A 22,852-nucleotide genomic window follows, 5' to 3' on the forward strand; every position below is an offset into this window, starting at 1 on the left:
AATTCATTCATTTAAAAAAAAAAAAAAATTTTAAAGAATGTATACGGGTTTGATCACATTCTGTGAGGGGCATTTTTAGGAAAGCTCTACGTGTGCACCATATAGCAAATAAGAAGCCTGCCATCGAAAAAGCTATGGGGAGACTGCCATCATATTTTAGTATCCTGAATGCCTCTGAACACTGCATGGTTTCCAGATTTCTACATAGCTGGACCAACCATTGTTTCCTTGCTTTCGTGTACCAAGTGCAGAAAAAAACCAAGAGATATTCAGACTTTTCTGCGTCACTACAGGCCGGGCAACCCAATATTACTGAGCCCGCCCATTTATTTGTGAAAGCACGTAGAGGTAGTACCCCATGCCTGAATTGCAAATAGTTTCCTAGCAGCTGCCGGTTTGATGTAATTGAGTACTGGCTCTAGTATATACTGCTCTTTGATTTCCAAGAAGGCTTCAGTAAGCTTTCCTATTATATGGTTCCCTTGTAGTTGGGCCATTTTATACTCCCAGTAACGGGTCTTTATCTCATTCCTTGAAACTGAGGGGAATATCACTTCTGGGTTTTCCCACTGGTTACCCCATCCCATGTGTGTAAAAGTGTTCCTTACATAGGTGAGCCATGGTAGTCGCCCTGCCCCAGGTATGCACTTAACATCCCTTAGTTTTTCCCTATACACAACCAATTCGGGGGTAGCCCATAAGCGTCTCCAGAATAGAAGAGGTCTCCGAGAGACTTCTTCCTCGATTGGCCTAACCCCAAGATCTAATCATAACGGTATGAGTGGTGTACTACAAGGGAGACCAAACAGTTGTCTTACAAAGGAGTTTTCCACTCGAGTTAGGCTATCGGTGTCCTTAAGGCCCCAGATTTCAGCTCCATGTAGAGCAGCGCTTCTTGCTTGCACCTTGTATATTTCTAATGTTGGATCCACAGGTTTATGAATAGAGTTTCTGAACATCTTGGTCAGGCCCCCTGCTATTTTTGCTAGCTTCAGGCTGATTTTAATAATTTGTGCCCATCCAGTCCATTTTTTCTGTGATTGTAGTGCCGGGGTAAGCGAAGACAGATACCCTCTCTAGGGGTCTGCCGTCTAGACTTTGGTTTGGTCGGGTACTTTTGGCTGAGTTAAACACCATATTTTATTTTTTGCAGGTTAATCTCAAGCCCCCTTTCCTTGCAGAAGGCCTCAAATTTGTTTAGGACCCTCTGTATACCCATGGGAGATTTTGATCATTACAAGGTATCATCGGCAAACATCATGGCCGGGATGGTACGTGCCGCCAGCTTGGGTGCATATAAGTCCTTCTCTTCATTTTTAAAAAGTCGACTAACCCATTTACAAAGAGACTAAAAAGGGTTGGGGCAAGGACGCAGCCCTGGCGTACGCCTCTACCTACAGGGATAGGTGTGGTAAGTTCCCCGTGTTTGCCATATCTTATTTTGCGTATAAAATCTGATTACATTCTGATGGTTAGATTACAACAGCCAATACATTCTCTATGTGCTCTGTTCTTTCATTCGACATGGTGTCACCTTCAACACTAGGTGCGCACACTTCCATCAAATCCAGAACACTACAGTACATTGCAGTCTATCTTTGACATAGTGTTTACTCCCGAATACTTGAAAAAAACAAGTAAAACAAAGTAATCGGTTTATGCATCTACAACACCTTGAAAACAGCATGTCCTGTGGTTTGTATCATCAAAAATGGGATCCCTCAGCCTTTTCTTGACAACCATCTATTGTTTGTACTGGTTTAGTTCTTAGCCAGTCTCATAGAAATGTTGCATCCCACCAGGGTTCCTTCCATTTACTCGCTGCCGATCCTAATAATGGTGACCGGCGAGGTGTACTGCGTCATTGCTTTTGGAATTGCAAGTGCGTGGTAGCATCTGAATAGAGGAAGCACGTGGATATTTAGCCTGGAGCCATTCAGTGGTCCAGCAGCTGCAATAGCCAGCTTCTCTTTCCATCAGGCCTGAGGCCACACGACAACTGCACTGACGAAGCCTGTGTCTGTCACAAGGGCTTTGGGCTCATGAATATGACCAGACGTCCGGTGGGAAAGTGGACCAGGTGGGAAACCGTATCAGAAAAGAGCAGGAATTCTAAGGAAAGAAGCACGCCACACTAACAAGAAATGAATAATGAAATACCAGCATTTGTAAAGCGCACAGCTACCTCTGGAGACATGTCTCGGCGCTGGGGGCCCTCGGGAAGATTAAGCAAGCAATTGCCCAGAGTCACATGATACTGGGCTTACCTGCCGCCGGCTATTGAACCGTGAACCCTGTGGTCCGGAGCCAGGCACCCTGACTGCTGCGCCACACATCTTCCACAAGACTGCTGGGTCTGCTCCAACCAATCTCTCCTGGTGGTATAGTGGCCATCTCACTCACTCATGAACCTCTTGCTATCACCCTAGCAATTGCTGACTCGTTAAGAGAGCACAGGGGCTATACCTTTATGAGTTGCAACACTAATCTGGACATGCTTTGCAACCGGAGTACCATAGAAGTTCAGCCTTGCAGCCCAAGTAATAGCTCAGCACCTGGGAGATGGAACATAGAATGCGCTCTGGGCCACATTAACGAACAAGATACCAATGAAAACTCAGCAGGACAAGGGGTAGGTGGGCTCTTATGAGGTTAGATCAGCAGAGGGATTCCCGGGTTACCTGTCTCGCCCATTACTGCTCGCCCACATCTTGATTATGTGCAGCGCGGGAGGATAGAATAACCTGCAGTGCATCTGCTTTCACTGTATGTAATTGTAATGGTATTTCTATCGTGCTTACTACCCCTGATGAGGCATTGAAGTGCTATGTGTGCTGTAGAATCAACTTCCCTGAACTTGTTTTTTTTCTTTTAGGTCTGGTCTAGAGACAGCCTTATCTTTCACTGCAGTCTTGTATAATCAAATTGATGAATACATAATAAATACATACATGTATGCTTCATAGAGTGGCTTTGGGTCCCCCGTCTGCATCCATTGATCTGTTTGCTCTTTAAATGTTGCTTCTGCCCACTACAGAATGGGACCACGTGCCCACTCCCTGCCAAGGCTGATGGGCCAATGTCGGCTGTTTGTAAGGGGAAGGGTAGGATCCAAGAGGGCACGCTCCCTTGACGAATGCGTGACTACAGGAGGTGAACCCCCCTCGACAGACCATGAGGCAAAAAGCCCCAGAATATTGGTATCTAAATCAGAGGTCTTACCTCGGAGATGTAGGTCCTCTCTGGTTTTACTAAAGCTACTCTTACCTTAATTTTCTGTTAGGGTTAATAAGGCAGTTATTAACCCTGATGAATGCCCAAGACCTGTTAGGTTTTTAGGAAAGGGCAGAAACATGACGTTGAAACTAAAGATATGCAAGGATCATAGTATCCACCTCCATGCCCCGCTATTACCTAATGGTACTCTTTTTATCTACACCCAGGGAACCATTCTCGGTGTTAATCTGGTTCAGTATGCTTCCTTTGTGTGCCTGAATAGTGGTACTGTTGGTGTTGGGTTCCTGGAAAGGCGTTGTGCTCTTGGGAGACAGGGTAATTATGGAAGCGCATGCTTGTCTTAAGGAACTGTTCAGCCTGCAGATGTCAGATTTATCGGTGATGCGGCCTGCATGGCCGGTCGCAGCTTTACTGGATTAATGTTTACTTCACAAACTATAGCAATTGGGAAACTGACCTGGAAAGCATGCTTCAAACTGGCATTATGACGGTGTCAAGCCTGATGGAAAATTCTCCTGCATTGAGGCATGTGCCAATAAGGTAAGTAGCCTGTTCCTGGGACGGTGAGTGCTTCCAGTGAGCAGCACTTATCAATTAAAGCAGCATACTGGTATAACAGCAAGCACTTCTGGCACATGGATCAGCTCCAAGCATATTTGAGCAGCACCACTGGCATATTTCAGCTCTTTAATTGACAGGTCACCGCCCGCCGCAGAGCTCTTGAATATTTGAGATCAGCTGGAACACAAGCATAAGATTATTAGCAGCATCCTTTCAATGTAGACCGCAACCGGTTGTTGGCGTGTCTTGTTTTTGTAATGATATAATTATGTCACAGTGTCTAGCATCAACGCTGGGCAAGGACTCTGATTAAAGCCCCACTGATGAACTGGTAACTATCTTTAATTTCTTTTTTTATGTCATTAACTAATGTAATTGAAAGATCTTGTCTCGCGATGCATATGGTTTTCAGTCTATAAGTATGTAAAAGTGACATGTCATCCTGGTATATAATCCAATCAATTCTGACTATATTTTCTGGCACAGGAATTTTACGACTCTGTTAATTAATAGGGAAGTCGAACAAAATTAATCTCCTGGGACAGTATTTCAAACAGATAATATTGATGTGCAGCCTTAAGTGATGCCTAAGTTAACACCTCAACGACTTTCTGATGCTCTTGTCCCGTAAACAAATTTAAACAATGTAGAATTGATATAACACAACAGCTGGAGAAAGGGATTTGTTTTATTTAGATTTGTAATGCGCCTTATCACCCAGGGGTCTCTAAGCGCTTGTCAGAGAGTGCACACGGACAAGATGGGAGAGGGGAGTGGGGGGCTGCTAGGACGTACCCCATGCCTCCAGGAAGAGCACAGTTTTAAGCTGCTTCCTGAAGGGTAGGAGGTTCATTTCCTTACGCAGGCTCACTGGCAAGTTGTTACAGGCCACGGGAATTGCATTGGAGAATGCTCACCCTCCCACAGAGGATAGTTTAAAACCGGGGCAAACCAAAAGGGTGGCTTCTGCTGATCGGAGTGTCCTACTGGGTACATAGGGAACTATGCGCTCCTTGATGTACCTTGGGGCTTGTCCGTACCGAGCTTTATGTGTGGTGCAGAGGCCCTTGAACTTGATTCTCTGCCTAATTGGGAGCCAATGAAGCTCACGTATCAGTGTTGTAGCGTGTGTCCGTCTATGTTTTGTAAAGATTAATCTTGCTGTGTTGTTCATGACTGTTTGTAGACTGGCCAACAGTTGTTGGGGAAGGCCAGCGTACAAAGAATTGCCGTAATCCAGACGCAACAGGATCATAGCTGAGACCGCCCGTCTGAGTGTGGCCGAGGTCAGGAGTGGAGATGGTTTCTGCAGTTGTCTTAGTAGGCCCACGCAAGTGCCGACAACTGCTGAGACTTGTTGTGCCATAGAAAGTTTGGCATCTATTTGAATGCCCAGGCTTTTCACAGCCGCTCCCGCTTCCGGGGAGGGCCCCAGTTCTTTTGGCCAAAGGAGGTCGTTCCAGGGGCTGGACGCTGTGGTGATCGCCAGCACCTCAGTTTTATCCGGATTTATCTTTAACGAATTGGCTGACATCCAATTGACCGTAAATTTTAGTATGTTTTGCATTCTTACATATGCCGTAGGGTAATTGTCAATTTGAATAATAATTTGAGTGTCATCTGCATAGTTGTAGAGCTGGCACTCCAACTGGTTTAGTGCAGAGATCAAAGGCTGCAAATAGGCGTTGAAAAGGAGGGATGAAAGTGCTGAGCCTTGGGGAACTCCACATGAGAGACCTGCTTGGTTGGAAACCAAATTTGCCAGTTGGACTCTCTGGGAACGGTTTTTAAGAAATTAAGTTAGCCAGGCATGAGCAGTGCCCTGAATGCCAAGATCCCCCAACTGCGACAGTAATTGGTCATGGTTGACCGTATCAAATGCTGCGGAGAGGTCTAACAGCACCAGGTCGCACAGAGTTTTTTTGTCTGCCCTGAGTTTCAGGTCATCCAGCACGAAGAGCAAGACCAATTCAGTACTGTGATGGGCCCTGAAGCCGGCCAGATTTCGTTCTAGAAGAAGATTGTCTTCAAGATGGCAAGAAAGGTGGGGGAGGACGTGCTGTTCAATTACTTTAGCTAAGAAAGGCAGCTGTGAGATAGGTCTAAAATTTTTCAAGATCTTGGTATCAGCACCAGGCTTTTTTTTAGGAGCGGGGATCAGGCGGGCCTCCTTAAAATCAGTGGGAACCTGTCGAGAAGGGAGAGTACGTCGTCCTCTATTCCTGGCAGGGCCAGCTTAAAGATCCTAGGTGGGCATGGGTCCGCTGGTGACCCGGATTTCACTCGCCCCATCAGGACTGCCAGAGTCTCCTTAGTAAGTGGTGGCAGGGTGGTTAGAGGGTGGATAATCAGAGGGGGTGTTGGTGAGGGGCTACTAGGACAGCTAAAGCTCAGAGTGCAACGGATTTCTGTCAGGAGATCCGATATTTTATTCGTGAAACTGGACGGAATTTGTGACAGTCTTCTTGACTAAAGGAGAGTTTTTGCTCCTTGTTTTTCCTTAACTCGGTCAGGACCTTAAAAGTTGCTTTCTGGGGGTTGCTTGCTGCAGAGATTCTGTCCTCATAGAAATCGGCTTTCCTGGAAATGATTGCCTGTTTGTAGGTGGCAAATGCCGTTGTATACGAGACCCGGGTTCATACTCTTTGCGCCAGGCTCTCTCGCAAGGATGGTTTCAATACCCTAAGAGCATCGTTGAACCAGGGAGCACCTTTGCCCTGGCCCAAGATTCTCACACTACAAGCAGGTGCTGTTGCTTCAATGGCGTTATTGAGCTTTAGTGATAAATTGAGGCTAAAGGCCTCTATGTTGCACTCGGGTTGCGTATGTGGATCAGGGGATTTTTAGGATGGCTACCAGATCTGCTCTGATCTTATTCCAGCTTCTTAGGACTTTCCACCCTGGTGCTGGATTTACCGATCGCCCTGGGAATGTGAATCAACCCTGCAATAGGAGGTGGTCTGACCGCAAGCAGGGGGAGATAGTGATTGGACTGATCGGGACAGAGGTCCAGATCAAGTCCAATGTGTGACCCTTTTCATGTGTCGAGCCCACCGCCCTTTGACAAAGTTCTAGCGATGTCATGGCCTCATCTAACTGCTTTGCCTGACAGTCCTTGGAAGTTCTCCCAATGGAAATTAAAGTCCCCCATTACTACCAGTCCTTCATAGCGTGACCGAAGGTCATGGACTAAGTCCAGGAAAGGTTCAACAAAACCCGGTGATGTACGTGGGGGACGGTAGACTAGGAGTATTACCAGGGAGTCGGTGGAGGAGCAGAATTTAACAGCTAATACATTCGCGCCCTCCAGGCTTTCTGAGCAGATGGTTTCCGTTTTGAAGGAGCAGTTGTAGAGAAAGGCTACCCCTCCCCCCTTCATACTGCCTGTCCTATTTTGATGGATGGCCGCAACGTTAGTTGGCAGAGATGCGACCAAATTTGGAGTAGAGGACTCTTCAAGCGAAGTTTCAGTAGCCCCTAAGATATCGAGGTGAACTTCCTGAAGTAACGAGAAGACTTAGAGGTTATGCTTTTGGAGAGAATGTGTATTGAGCAGCGCAAAGCTGCATCTTTGTGGTGTTACCGTTTTTATGGGGATTGAAGTGCCCTTGCGTTTGGTTGAGCTAGGTGGCGACTTTAGCAGTCCTTCGTGCCGTAGCCCAGCGACGATTTGATGGTTTAACTGCAGAGCTCCATGGTTTAGTGACAGGAGTTCTTGCCTGGAATACGGAGTGCGGGACCAGGGGTCGTGGCCCCTGGTCCCGGCCTGGCGCGGCCGGGCGCAGATGGGCTTGCCTTAGGCGCGCCAGCCTAGCTTTTTGAGCCCGTATCTCTTCCCACCCACCACTCAGCCCTGCTGTGCAGCGGCTGTCAGGTTATGAACACTAGACCGGGATTAGCCCGGAAGTGCAGGACCGGAAGTGAGGGAACATAGGGAGTGAGGTGCGGGGAAAACGGTTTCAGCAGTGACACAGGTAAAAGTTCCAAACAATTTTTAAAATTAATTATCAGCAATCAGCTTTGTAAAATAGCAGCGTTACGTACAAGCAGCGAGGCTACCAAGCTTTGACAGGGTTTAGTGCCTTTTTCCGTTTTTTTGGGCCTACATGCCCGAAAGCTAGAGAGAAGCCATTTTGTAATTCTGCCTCGACTGTCCGAGGCGCTTGCACGGTAAAGGTAGTGTTAAGAATTTAGCCTGTTATTCACTAGTGAGGAACCGGTCAAGACTGGCTCTTATCAAAGGAATGTGTTTGTCTCCCCGGCTCTAGATGCAATACGCAGGTGGCCACTGTGGTATACACCCGTTACAGCGCATCTTTTACTCCGCACTACCATTACAACGCAACTTTTACTCCGCATACCATTACAACGCATTGCGCTGGGGGGCGCTCTAGGATAGGGAATAAGTATAATTTACTATCCAACACCTTCCCTAGGGTCCACGGGGACTGGAGTTAGAATAGTAAATTATACTTACCACTATCCAGCACCTCAAAGCGCTATGCGTTGTAATGGTATGCGTTGTAAAAGACGCGTTGTAACGGTATGCGGAGTAATAGTATGCGGAGTAATGGTACATCCGGCCACTGTGGAAAGCGAAGGGGGCCGGGGACTGGTACAGGAATTTGGTGGGAGTCGGCCTAATACCGGAATTTTCCATAGAGAAAGAGAGCTCTATATTATCAAGGAGCGAGCAGGGAGACAGGGAGAAAGTAACGTGTGAAGTAGACAGAAGAAGTTGGTCCGAAGGCTGGTGCAGAGAGATTGATACCATCTGCTAATTGAAATCCTGAAACGAAGAAGGAAAGTGACTAAGGGTCCTGTAGTGACATCATACAGGAGTGGCAGAGACTGAGTCCAGGAGAGGGTTTGTAGTAGTAGTAGTAAGCTTTATTTCGATATATAAAAGCATATCATAAAAGCAAAACATCACAGTGTAAAACAATAATCGAACAAACAACTTACAATTCATTGTGCCATTAAAAAGATCTGTTCGTTTGGACAAGAAAAACATGTTAAAAAAGGGGAGACGTTATTGGGTCATCAATTTTTTAGTGGTTCTTATACGCCAAGCCCATCCTAGGAATTTTGCCAAACAGATGGCAAAAAAAGGTCTTGTGTCTGAGAGCAATATTCTCAAAGCTTCCAGGTGTGAGCGGGTTCCTAGGCTCCTGAAAAGAGGCTTCAACCACCTCCGTCTGGGAGCCAGATAGGCTCGACACTCAAATAAAAAGTGTGCAACGGATTCTGTTTTCAGCTCGCAAAATGGGCAGTAGGGTATAGTTTGCACGGGTGGTTTCCAGGTAGAAGTAAACTGGCATAAAGGTAAAACCCCAACCCTGAATTTAAAATATAAAGCCCTATCATATGGACTGTGGATCAGGTCCAAGTATGGTTCTCTAAAGGGGTTACCTTTAACCATCAGGAAGTTGGCAACAGTTTTTGGATGGTTTGATTTACCAAGTCTCTCGCTATCCACCCAAGACCAATAGGCCTTCTTCAGTTCTTGTTTGGGAGGTGCGGTTTTATTTTCCCACGCAGATCCTAGACCAAGCAAGAAAAGTGCCTTCTTAACCTCTCTAAGCCAGGCGATCTTGTGCCAGCCAGGTAGGGACAAGACATCTTTTAGGGCATCCGCATAGCTGTGGAGTTCAGGAACGTTCCAAATTCTGGACCACAGTAATAAGGGGCGTAGTTTAGCTTGCTCGCAGATAGGGCGAGTACCTGCGTCGAGCAAGAGTGGGATTGTGGGAGTGCTCTGGGGTAACCTCATCAAGTCTTTATGGAATTTATTTTCTAGGTGGGCTAAGGTGTCCACTCTCTGGGTTCCCCAAAGTTCTGCGCCATACAATGCTGCACTCACAACCCTGGCCCTATAAATGTCAAGAAGTGCCCCGATCGGTTTTATGGAGGAAGCACGTTGTTCTTTGAGTAGAGCACCAACAACCCTCTTGTGGGTTAGAAACACTTTATGGTGGTGGGCCTTCCAATTCATACTATCACAGAGACGTATGCCTAAATAGTCAAATTCTTTGACCCGTGCTAATGGGACAGAGTCTAGAGTGGGGGGTTTAACAGTTTTCTTCGGGGGGTTGAGGACAAGAAATTTGGTCTTGCCAATATTTATGGCTAAACCCTTGGTATCACAGAAGGCCTTAAAGCTGGTGAGTAGTGCCTGTATGCCTGTGGGTGACTTCGAAATCAGGAGGGTGTCATCCGCAAACAGGAGCGTCGGGATTTTCCTTCCGGCCAGGGATGGTGCATCTGCAGGATGTTGTAGAAGATGCTCCACCACTCCATTTACGTAGAGCGAAAACAGAGTGGGGGCAAGCACACACCCCTGGCGGACGCCCCTGTCTACTGGGATACACGGTGTTTTTTCTCCCTGGGCACCCCATCTGATTTGAGCAAAGTTGTTTGCATGGAATTTTATCAGTAAGGCCAAAAGGTAGGGAGGTAGACCTAGACCGTCAAGGACTTTCCACAATAATGCTCGTGGGACCAGGTCGAAGGCCGTTTTTAAGTCTATAAAGACTAAGTATAAACTGCCTCCTCCTAGCACCACTACCTTCCAATAGAGCATTAGAAGGCGGAAAGTCTGCTCGACGGTGCCTGTCCCTGATCTAAAACCCGCTTGGAAATCAGATAATATCTGGTTATCGTCCACCCACTCCAGAATCCTGCCCAATACCACTTTCCCCGCCACCTTTTGCGTCGTGTCCAACAAACTGATGGGGCGGTAATTAGCTGGGTCTTCCCTGTTACCTTTCTTGAAAATGGGGACGACTTCAGCGCCCCTCCAAGAGTCAGGGAAAGACCCCCCCAACGTAACCTCATTAAGAAGTGCAGCAATTAGTCTGCTCCAAAATGGGGGATTATTTTTTATCAGGTCGCCCGGGATCCCGTCCGGGCCTGCCGCTTTGTTGGGAACAATACAACTAATTGCCTTCTCTACTTCCACAGCGGTGAATGCAACTTCGTTTGGTGGGAGATCTATGGGACTGAGCCGTGGGAGCGGGTCTGGTTGGGGGGGCCCTGTTTGCGCTGAATACAAGTTCGAAAAATGGGCAAACCAGGCAGCGCCAGGGATGTTGCAAGTCAGTTGTTGATCTATGGGCTTGTCTCTTGACCTTAGCAAGTGCCAAAACCCCTTGGCATCTTTCCTCGTGCTTGCCTCCGTTAGATCACGCCAAAAGTTGAAGTCATATGACCGCTTGGCCTCAGTCACAGATTTCCTGTAGAGTTTCCTTGCAGACCTGATGGCAGCTTGGTCTTTTCCTTTTACTGCGGCCACAAGTTCGCTCTTAGCATTTCGGCAATTTGCTGTGAACCACTTTCCATTTGCTCTCGGGACACCTTTTGCAGTGCTTCTGGAGCTGGGTTTCGAAATGATGAATAGCCCACTTAGTGCTGTTACTGTCTCTAAAAATAGTGAAAGGAACTTCTTACTATCGCCGTTTGTAGCACCAAACTTGGATTCGGCCTGTAATAAGATGGTTTCAGCTTGCGTCATCCTTGCCTCATCTGCTGCGACTCTTGCCCATTTAAGACGTTTCCCACAGTTCGAGGGGAGGATCTCATGTGAGGATTTCCATATCTGGTTGGTGGTTTCTTGAGAGCCCTGGTGCCAGGGAACAGAAATGGTTACAGCAAGAGGGTTGTGGTCGCTATCACAGGTTTCGATAACCTCCATGTCTTGATGGTATGGCCAGAGGGTATAGTTGAGCATAACAAAGTCAATTCTGGAAGAGTGGCCCGTCCTATTGTATGTGTGGGCACCCATGGGATCTGATCTAGAATGCCCATTTGTTGCTCTCAGATTATACTCCATACAGAGAGCGTTTATATCGATCACCCTTTGTGTCCATTTCGGAATCGGGTCAAGGTTCAAGATGGGGATTCCCCTCCTATTATCCTCATCATTAGTGTCCAGAATGTCTTCTTTAGCTAAAGGCTCAAAACAGCAGTTAAAATCGCCTGCCAGCAGGACGAGAGAGTCAGCGTCGCAGGCAGCCAGGTTGTTGCTTAAACCTAGTGAGGTTAAAGATCCTCCGTTCCTGCTGTCCCTTAAATAGATATTAAATAGTTCTAGTTTCCTTCCCCCTTTGTGATGGAGTGTTAGCCATTGGAGGTCAGGAGATTCAGTGGGTCTTTGGAGAACGCTGAGGTCTAGAGCTATGTTGATCCAGATAAGAAGACCGCCGGACGGGCGTCCTTTGGAACCTTGATGGTGGACAGCCGGGACGTAGAAGGTCGAGAACCCCACTCTATGTCTAGGTTCCTGGCACCATGTTTCCTGTAGCAAACAAATGTCGTAAGGTGCCAGGAAGGTGTTCCATTCCGGGTTATCCAGGTTACGTTCGAGGCCAGCCACATTCCAGCTTAAGATCTTCAGTGAGGATTCACCAGGTGGAGAGATTTTAGGAACATGAGTGGGTAAGGAAGAATTTTCCTCATCCGGAATAGTTGGTATTGGGGGGATCTTAATCCAATAAAGTTCAGTGGGGGCAGCACTGACTGGCAGTTTGATCTCCATTAGATTGGATTGAACGGGAGGAGGTGGAATCGGGCAGTGGCTGTCTGGCCATGGTTCCATCCTTGTACAATCTAAAGTAGCCATTTTAGTCAGTTCCACGGCGTGCGAGTCAGGAGCCCGCCATCGTTAGTTTGTGGGCCGTAAGTTTGATTTCCAGATATTTCTGTGTCCCTGGGAGGCGAAGCTTTTTCTAGTTGTAAGGAAGCGGGGGGCGCAAAGAGTCAATCGACCTCCTCCAAGCCTCCAAATCTGTTGTAGGTTGAGAGGCCATTCCAATGTAAAAGGGTGTCCATTTGCCTCGTGGGATGGATGTTCCATGGATGGTGCTGCACCAAGGACCAGTTATCCGCTTGAGTATGTACTTGGCGTGGAGGGTAAAAGTAGGATAACGGCCTTGGTATGACTAGGGATTCTTCGCTAGTTGGCCAAGAACAGATATGGCGTGCCGTATGTGGGTCATCAAAAGTTACAACTACGCAGTCCCCTTGCTTAGATTTCTTTGTTGGGCCCACCCAGGGTATTCTACGGACCATCATTACTCGGCTTCTTTTGCCATTAGGAACTGGTCTGTTAACGCTAAGCCAGTGCATTATTTTATTTTGCAATGACCAATGGTTTTCGTATTGGTCAGTGCCGAGCACAGGGACACCTGTCAACACAACTACATAGTCATTGGCCTCTGGAGGAAGATCTATGTAGCCTCCTCTAAAATTTTCTTTTGGGCGAGGGCCCTGGGTTTCAGTAGGGTGGGGTCTAGTGGGTGGTACCAGATTTGGATTTGTTTTTTGCGGCTTAGAATTCCGTGCAGGAACCTGCGGTTTGGAAGCCTGAGGTTTAGCGGTCGTGGAAATTTGATCCACAGCCACCGTCCTCGGCTTAGGAACAGGTCTTGCAGCAACAGGTACTGGTGCGGGGTGCTGCTCAGCTTGTACAACAGGAGCTGGCAAATGTGGGTCAGATAAGGACATGCCCTGATTTTCAAGACTTCTCAGGCCAAGAGTGGCCAGAGCAATAATGCTCTTCTCCATCTCGAGTAGATTGTTTTCTATCCTAGACAATCTTAAGTCGAGTGGTGAGAGAAGTTTTTTTAGTGTATCCCAGACTTGGTCTATGAATTCCTTCTCATTTTGTCCCTGGTCCTGCGCCTGCGACCCCTCGACCTCTGGGGTGGTGATGGCTAGACCCTCTCCCATATTTTGGCATACTGGCTGTGATCTTAAAGGACCCTCAGGTAAAACAATACATGCCTGAGTATTAGCCAATGTGAGATGTTGGGAAACTGCCACTTTTGCCTTTTTGCGGGAGTAGGCTGAGCGTGATTGGCGTTTTCTTTTGGGTTGCGCGCCACTAACGCAGGAAGTAATTGGAAATACTTGGGCAGGAGGGTTAGGGGTGGGGGACTGGGCATGGGGAAGTGCAGGGAAACTTAGCTCTTCTAAAGTGCGTGTTTGCTCTAAAGGCGGAGTGGCAGAGGGAGTAATCGGGGGATGATGTAAATCAGCCTGAGTAGTGATGCTATTTGGGCGCACAGGGCGAGCAGGGGTGACAGCAGAGGCTATATGGCCTAGGGATGATTTTTTCGAGAGGGCAATTACCTCGGACAACCTCCGTGCGGCTGCCAGTTCTAAGGATACCCGAGTTTGGAGTTTGGATATTTCTTCATCGATAGCTATATTGGTGCGGGTGATGAAGTCGTCCATAGGACCACTGACTTGTGAACCACCTTTGGAGGCCTTTCTACGTGTCATCCTAGTGCTCATAGTGCTTACAATAGAGTGTGAGCCCTCACACACCTTGCTAGATAAGTTGCTTCTATTGGGCTAGCCTAGCTTAACACAATGGTGGGACAACAGGCGAGTTAGGAGTAGCAAGGGGGGTGGGCCAGGGCCGTCCGCTGCCGTCCTCGAACGGCCTCAAACGGCCCGCTCTTAGCCCGGTCTTTGCTCCGGGCTGCGTCCCGCGCTGCGGGAGGAGTGGCCCCAGATGTAGCAGGGTCTGAGGGCAGTGGGCGGGCCGGCAGGGAGAGCGGACCGGAAGTGGTCAGCGGTCTCTCAGGGACTCCTGGGAATTGGAGTCCCTGATACGCTCGCAGCCCTGCAGCCCTCTGGTGGCGTTGATCTCCCACTCCTCCTCTCTTGGCGGCGAAGCGGCACCCGCGGAGCGGGTGCAGCGAGCTATTCACAAAGTCCTCCTCTCAGTGACCAGCCAGAGGTGAGCGCGTCCCAGCTAAGCGCTGTAAAGAAAGGTCTCCCAATGCTAGGTCCGCTGGTGGGGCTTTAACAATCCCTCCGGTGGGCGGTGGGTGGGCCGGCAGGGAGAGCGGACCGGAAGTGGTCAGCGGTCTCTCAGGGACTCGTGGGAATTGGAGTCCCTGATACGCTCGCAGCCCTGCAGCCCTCTGGTGGCGTTGATCTCCCACTCTTGGCGGCGAGCTATTCACAAAGTCCTCCTCTCAGTGACCAGCCAGAGGTGAGCGCGTCCCAGCTAAGCGCTGTAAAGTAAGGTCTCCCAATGCTAGGTCCGCTGGTGGGGCTTTAACAATCCCTCCGGTGGGCGGTGGGCGGGCCGGCAGGGAGAGCGGACCGGAAGTGGTCAGCGGTCTCTCAGGGACTCCTGGGAATTGGAGTCCCTGATACGCTCGCAGCCCTGCAGCCCTCTGGTGGCGTTGATCTCCCACTCCTCCTCTCTTGGCGGCGAGCTATTCACAAAGTCCTCCTCTCAGTGACCAGCCAGAGGTGAGCGCGTCCCAGCTAAGCGCTGTAAAGAAAGGTCTCCCAATGCTAGGTCCGCTGGTGGGGCTTTAACAATCCCTCCGGTGGGCGGTGGGCGGGCCGGCAGGGAGAGCGGACCGGAAGTGGTCAGCGGTCTCTCAGGGACTCGTGGGAATTGGAGTCCCTGATACGCTCGCAGCCCTGCAGCCCTCTGGTGGCGTTGATCTCCCACTCTTGGCGGCGAAGCGGCACCGCGGAGCGGGTGCGGCGAGCTATTCACAAAGTCCTCCTCTCAGTGACCAGCCAGAGGTGAGCGCGTCCCAGCTAAGCGCTGTAAAGTAAGGTCTCCCAATGCTAGGTCCGCTGGTGGGGCTTTAACAATCCCTCCGGTGGGCGGGCCGGCAGGGAGAGCGGACCGGAAGTGGTCAGCGGTCTCTCAGGGACTCCTGGGAATTGGAGTCCCTGATACGCTCGCAGCCCTGCAGCCCTCTGGTGGCGTTGATCTCCCACTCCTCCTCTCTTGGCGGCGAGCTATTCACAAAGTCCTCCTCTCAGTGACCAGCCAGAGGTGAGCGCGTCCCAGCTAAGCGCTGTAAAGAAAGGTCTCCCAATGCTAGGTCCGCTGGTGGGGCTTTAACAATCCCTCCGGTGGGCGGTGGGCGGGCCGGCAGGGAGAGCGGACCGGAAGTGGTCAGCGGTCTCTCAGGGACTCGTGGGAATTGGAGTCCCTGATACGCTCGCAGCCCTGCAGCCCTCTGGTGGCGTTGATCTCCCACTCTTGGCGGAGAAGCGGCACCGCGGAGCGGGTGCGGCGAGCTATTCACAAAGTCCTCCTCTCAGTGACCAGCCAGAGGTGAGCGCGTCCCAGCTAAGCGCTGTAAAGTAAGGTCTCCCAATGCTAGGTCCGCTGGTGGGGCTTTAACAATCCCTCCGGTGGGCGGGCCGGCAGGGAGAGCGGACCGGAAGTGGTCAGCGGTCTCTCAGGGACTCCTGGGAATTGGAGTCCCTGATACGCTCGCAGCCCTGCAGCCCTCTGGTGGCGTTGATCTCCCACTCCTCCTCTCTTGGCGGCGAAGCGGCACCCGCGGAGCGGGTGCGGCGAGCTATTCACAAAGTCCTCCTCTCAGTGACCAGCCAGAGGTGAGCGCGTCCCAGCTAAGCGCTGTAAAGTAAGGTCTCCCAATGCTAGGTCCGCTGGTGGGGCTTTAACAATCCCTCCGGTGGGCGGGCCGGCAGGGAGAGCGGACCGGAAGTGGTCAGCGGTCTCTCAGGGACTCCTGGGAATTGGAGTCCCTGATACGCTCGCAGCCCTGCAGCCCTCTGGTGGCGTTGATCTCCCACTCCTCCTCTCTTGGCGGCGAAGCGGCACTCGCGGAGCGGGTGCGGCGAGCTATTCACAAAGTCCTCCTCTCAGTGACCAGCCAGAGGTGAGCGCGTCCCAGCTAAGCGCTGTAAAGTAAGGTCTCCCAATGCTAGGTCCGCTGGTGGGGCTTTAACAATCCCTCCGGTGGGCGGTGGGCGGTGGGCGGGCCGGCAGGGAGAGCGGACCGGAAGTGGTCAGCGGTCTCTCAGGGACTCCTGGGAATTGGAGTCCCTGATACGCTCGCAGCCCTGCAGCCCTCTGGTGGCGTTGATCTCCCACTCCTCCTCTCTTGGCGGCGAGCTATTCACAAAGTCCTCCTCTCAGTGACCAGCCAGAGGTGAGCGCGTCCCGGCTAAGCGCTGTAAAGTAAGGTCTCCCAATGCTAGGTCCGCTGGTGGGGCTTTAACAATCCCTCCGGTGGGCGGGCCGGCAGGGAGAGCGGACCGGAAGTGGTCAGCGGTCTCTCAGGGACTCCTGGGAATTGGAGTCCCTGATACGCTCGCAGCCCTGCAGCCCTCTGGTGGCGTTGATCTCCCACTCCTCCTCTCTTGGCGGCGAAGCGGCACCCGCGGAGCGGGTGCGGCGAGCTATTCACAAAGTCCTCCTCTCAGTGACCAGCCAGAGGTGAGCGCGTCCCAGCTAAGCGCTGTAAAGTAAGGTCTCCCAATGCTAGGTCCGCTGGTGGGGCTTTAACAATCCCTCTGGTGGGCGGTGGGCGGGCCGGCAGGGAGAGCGGACCGGAAGTGGTCAGCGGTCTCTCAGGGACTCCTGGGAATTGGAGTCCCTGATACGCTCGCAGCCCTGCAGCCCTCTGGTGGCGTTTATCTCCCACTCCTCCTCTCTTGGCGGCGAGCTATTCACAAAGTCCTCCTCTCAGTGACCAGCCAGAGGTGAGCGCGTCCCAGCTAAGCGCTGTAAAGTAAGGTCTCCCAATGCTAGGTCCGCTGGGGGGGCTTTAACAATCCCTCCGGTGGGCGGTGGGCGGGCCGGCAGGGAGAGCGGACCGGAAGTGGTCAGCGGTCTCTCAGGGACTCCTGGGAATTGGAGTCCCTGATACGCTCGCAGCCCTGCAGCCCTCTGGTGGCGTTGATCTCCCACTCCTCCTCTCTTGGCGGCGAAGCGGCACCCGCGGAGCGGGTGCGGCGAGCTATTCACAAAGTCCTCCTCTCAGTGACCAGCCAGAGGTGAGCGCGTCCCAGCTAAGCGCTGTAAAGTAAGGAGAGGGTTTGAGTATTTCGGAACCATGGCAGCGTAGATGAGGTGTAGCGGTGCAAACGTGTATTCGTGAGCCATAGAAGGAGAGCAGAATCCCGAGACAAAGCAAGAAGAGAGATAGAGGGATCAGCTCCGCTGCTGAGATGGAAAGACACGTCTAAGGTGAGGCGTTCTGAGCTTAGTGTAGAACATATCTAATCATTCATTCTTGTTCACTTTTTAGGTTGCAGGTAGCGACTAACCTAACTCATGTTTCTTTTTGCTCATTCTGTTATGCTGAATTGTAGAATAAAGATTTAATGTTAAAAATCTTTGAATGTTGTTTTTATGAATGGGATTAACCTTTCCTTTTAATCAGATGCTGACATACAGAAGGATGGGATACGCCCTTCTGAAAAGGTAACTGAAGATGGAGGGAGAGTGTGAACTTCATTTAGAAAATAACTTTTAAAGGTGAATCCCCATTAGTGTAGATCATCGGGTGACGTTAAAGATATCGTCGGGTGACGTTAAAGATATTGTCAGGTGACGTTAAAGATATCGTCGGGTGACGTTAAAGAATATAAGATGAGGTAATTATAGGATAAGATATGGAATCCATTAGATGTTAGTGGTATCTTTGACTGCATAGGCTTGTAAATAGCTCTTTTTCACCTTCTCAGGTGAGTATTCTAGATATCATGTATATAGTGGCCTTAGAAGAGTGTGGTTACGTGACGACTGGGTTAGCTACGGTTGGTAGCCTGCTTGGTCTAAGAATCCGGTCGTTACAGTTATGAACACTAGACCGGGATTAGCCCGGAAGTGAGGGAACGTAGGGAGTGAGGTGCGGGGGAAACGGTTTAAGCAGTGACACAGGTAAAAGTTCCAAACAATTTTTAAAAAGAATTATCAGCAATCAGTGTTGTAAATAGCAGGGTTACGTACAAGCAGCGAGGCTACCGAGCGGCCCACCACGAGCTGGGATGGCCCTATATCACCGCGCGCTTGCTCCAGCCTAGCTTTTTGAGCCCGTGACTCCTCCCACCCACCACTCAGCCCTGCTGTGCAGAGTTGTCAGGTTATGAACGCTAGACCGGGATTAGCCCGGAAGTAAGGGAACGTAGGGAGTGAGGTGCGGGGAAAGCGGTTTCAGCAGTGACACAGGTAAAAGTTTCAAACAATTTTTTTAAAGAATTATCAGCAATCAGCTTTGTAAAATAGCAGCAATACGACCGAGCGGCCCACCACGAGTCTGGTGTGGCCCTCTATCCTCTATTTGTAGAAAATTTTACAATTCACCTGCAACTGCAGCGTCCAACAAACAAACAAAACTCACTCCAGAACATAAGCGCCCTTGGAGCCAAGATATCTCTAGCAATAGTGGCTGCACTGAGCAGCCCCCACACAAAGCAAGCAATCTTCATGGGTTGTCACTTCCTTCTGCCACCTCACCGATTCACGCCCTCCTAGCTCTGACCATCAAACTCAAAGCAGAACAGGGTCTTCGAGCCAATGGATGTGGAAATGCTGAGGAAGGTCAACTCAGAAGAGAAGCTCATCCAGAATGTTCTTTCATATGATAAATTGCCAAAGGGAAGACCAGTCCAGTTCTTTCAGTTCGTAAACCCTACGTACGCATGGCAAAACGGAAACTTGTGTTGACACCCTTGTCTTCGAAATGCCTGGGCAAAGCAATCGAAGGCTATTTATTACCTGGAGGATTTGTAGTTAACAGGTAATGCCACTCTGAGGTCATATTCCTACTACTCCCTCCATGCAAAATGCACACTAGGAAAGAAATATCAATGACCAATGCTTGGACAAAATGCAATGACCACTTGCCTGTGGGGCAGAAGCATTCCACAGGGAGGGGTGGAGAGGACAAAAACACAAATAGTGAATTTCACAAACAGTGACAAACTCATATGTTTGAAAAAACTGCCCTCACTCACACACAAATGCGTGTGACATGCTTCATCATAGGGTCTGCTGCAACGCCCTGGCGTAGCCACGTGCAGGGCGGAGCATAGGGAGGGGGAACACATAACGTAAAGAAATCACAACACTAGACTTGACAAACAGTGTACTAACCAAGAAGTGTCAGTACAAGACTGGGTACAGTGATAAGACAAAGTGCAGTCACAAAAGGTAGTTTAAAACTGGCTCATGGATACCAGATATCCCTTTATTTGTTGGTTCCAAGGTCAGGATTAAAATTCAAAAACGGATGGTGGTGTTAAGGAAGGACTATTAGGAACCTATAACACCCCTCCTAAACTGCTGGAGTCAACATGTTTCGACCTGAGTGTGCCCCCAATCAGTAGGTCACAATGGTCTTCGTCAGGACGTCTATCAGTCCCAGTCCCATATGAAAACTCCTTACCTTGATACGTAGTGAAGTAGGTAATGCTAGATCAAATTGATCTTGTCCATGTAGAGGAAGTTCGGTCAACACAGAATACATTAACTGTGAAGAGATAAACAACATTCAAATAGGTAAAATCCAGACATATGTACCCCCTACCAACGTTGTTTAATACTTGATCCCCTCCAGATTATAATACTGTCAACGTATATAAAGTGCAATTCCCTCATCCCCATTACTGACTACTAAAAAGTTAGTCTATTCCATTCATGTTCGATAGTTTCAAACAAATAAAATGTGGAGGTGCATCATGAAATTCAATAAAAGATAAACATCTTCATTGGATAGTTGAGATTAATTTGAGAGAATGTTTTTAATTAGCACAGCCATCATGATCTAATATTCTATATGTATACTTAATCCCAATCACACATATGTACTCAATCACATTCTTGAGCATAATTTGGCCCATGGTTTCCTTCCCCCTTTGTTAATTGAGGCATGTTCACTCACCGAGTTTATTAGCCCATTAAACTCGAAAAAGCAACGTTGGGGTGGAGTTCCAAAGAGCACAACCTATGTTTTTAGGGCACAGAAGAAGACTCATATCAGTGTACCCACACACAAAAAGCATCCGGAATATTAATACTTTGCACGAGTACTGTTTTCCCCAGTGTTTCAAGAAATCGTGCAAAACGGAGCCCCGTCGGTTATCAGTCCAATTCACGGTTCTCCTCAAATAGACCCCGAGGCAACATGGTAACTGTGACATATACCAATTATAAACTCCCTCACGTTGCACGATCGAGGGTATCAGGAGTACAGATCGTACAACATATCACACGTTTTCGTTTTACGCCGGTAAAGATCTGTAGTTATGCCCCCAAAGTTACGCCAGCAGCTATGTAATAGCCCGTGGTAAAGCGCTCTCAGGCCTGTAGTTATGCCCCCAGTGTTACGCCAGTAGCTATATTTCAGCCCGTGGTCAAGCGATCACAGTACTACCAGGTAAGCCGTTACTCACCCCCGGAGTGCGATGTTTTACCACCACAAGCTTTGTCCTGTGCCTCTGATGGATACAGTCCGGGTACTAGGACACAAAAATGCCAGTCCAAATGATGTTCAAATTATAGCCAAACACTTTGCTCTGAATAATTCAGCACTTAGACGTTTCCACTTCTATTCAAAATAGGTATGTAATCCTTTCATGAGTTGAATTAACTCCACTCATAAAAGGAATAAAAACATAGTTTGAATAACAGTGGAAACGTATAAGGGTGGAATTATTCATAACTGTGCAGCTTTGAAAAGTGGTTGGCTATAATTTCAACATAGCTTTGAGAAATGCATGCAGGATATGCCTGTATCGAAATATAAAGCTGATTAACTGCATCCAGCGATTGAAAAGTACAGACTCTGGGTGAGTTAGTGTTGTACAACAATGCTTATATGGCAACAGCATAAAAAGACTACTAGTCCCAGCGAGTCTGAGAATTTCACTACCTACTGTAACACACAGAGACCATACTTAATATCAAATTTATCACTGGGTTTTCTTCAATTAATGGGTTATCACCAAAAGGAGTGAGATGAGATGAGGTCTGTCACACTGACTTCCAATCAAAGTCTTTTTTATTTGGGAGCATAATGACATTTAGGTCAATAAAAGCAGTTACTATGAGTTATATTTATATAGTAAATCAAAATAGGTTATCAATGCGGCCAAAGTCTACATTCATGGGAAAGGTGACAGATAGTCAAACAAATAACTGTTATCAAACTCCTAGTATATTGTAGGTTTCAAAAGATAATGTAACAGGACACCTCATCCACATTGTTTGTGTACAAGCTTCACCATTGGTGTTCTTCCACCAGGATGATCTTAACATTTGGAGAGAGTTCAGAATAACAATGAACTGGATAGTTGCAGGGATCAAAATATAATAAAAACGCCTCTGAGAAAACCCAAAAGATATCCCTTTATAGGTGGGTACCCTGTGTACAGTTAAAACTGGAATCGTGCAGGATCTCTTAGAAATAAATGATTCATACATTCACCGTCTAATGCAAACCTGTTTCTTCCGTTCTATGTGCCCTTATCTACCATCAAAACGGCCCACAGTCTCCGGTATCGGATAAGAGTTGGAACCTCTCCGGAAATGTTGCGATTGGTTCTTTCACCCCCTTGTCAGCAATTGCCATCCTACTTGAAAGATACAAATGACATACTAACTTTCTAGAAGGAAAACAATTGGATTAATCAAAAGAAGTATTAATTACTATGGATGTCAAAGTCTTGTATGCTAGCATCCCATTTGACGGGTTATTGACTAATTACTGTCTAACCCAGAGTGAGACACTCACTCCAAAGGATTTTGTACTTGACTGTGCAGATATGGCCCTAGCAAAACATATTTCCTGTTTCAGAATATTTTTTTTCCTCCAGACACAGTACTTCATGGGCAGTACATTCATCCCAAGGGTGGCCTGTGTTTATGTCCCCGACTTAGAAAGGAGTAGTGTTCTAAACATCACCAACCCATATACTGAACGTGTAGAAACGTTATATTGGCAACATTTTCATTATATGGAGAGACAATAAACAGCTGTCCCACAAGTTCACCGCCGACTTAATGATAGTAATGAGTTCTTGAACTTTACAGTCACTATCAGCCCTAGAGAACTCTCCCTTTTTCGATTTGAAGATCTTTGCATGCCAGGTACTTTTTAGTTTATCTGGATTCCTCAAACTATCATGACCATTGTTATGTGGAACTCCCTCAAAACGTTGAGTCTATCCAGATAGTATCTACCTAAAAAGTCAGGAAAAAGACAAATGATGAAGAATGCCACAAAAATGTGGGAGTCCAGATCAATTATCC

This window comes from Lissotriton vulgaris, chromosome 11 (assembly GCF_964263255.1).
Source record: "Lissotriton vulgaris chromosome 11, aLisVul1.2, whole genome shotgun sequence".
Lineage (NCBI taxonomy): Eukaryota > Metazoa > Chordata > Amphibia > Caudata > Salamandridae > Lissotriton > Lissotriton vulgaris.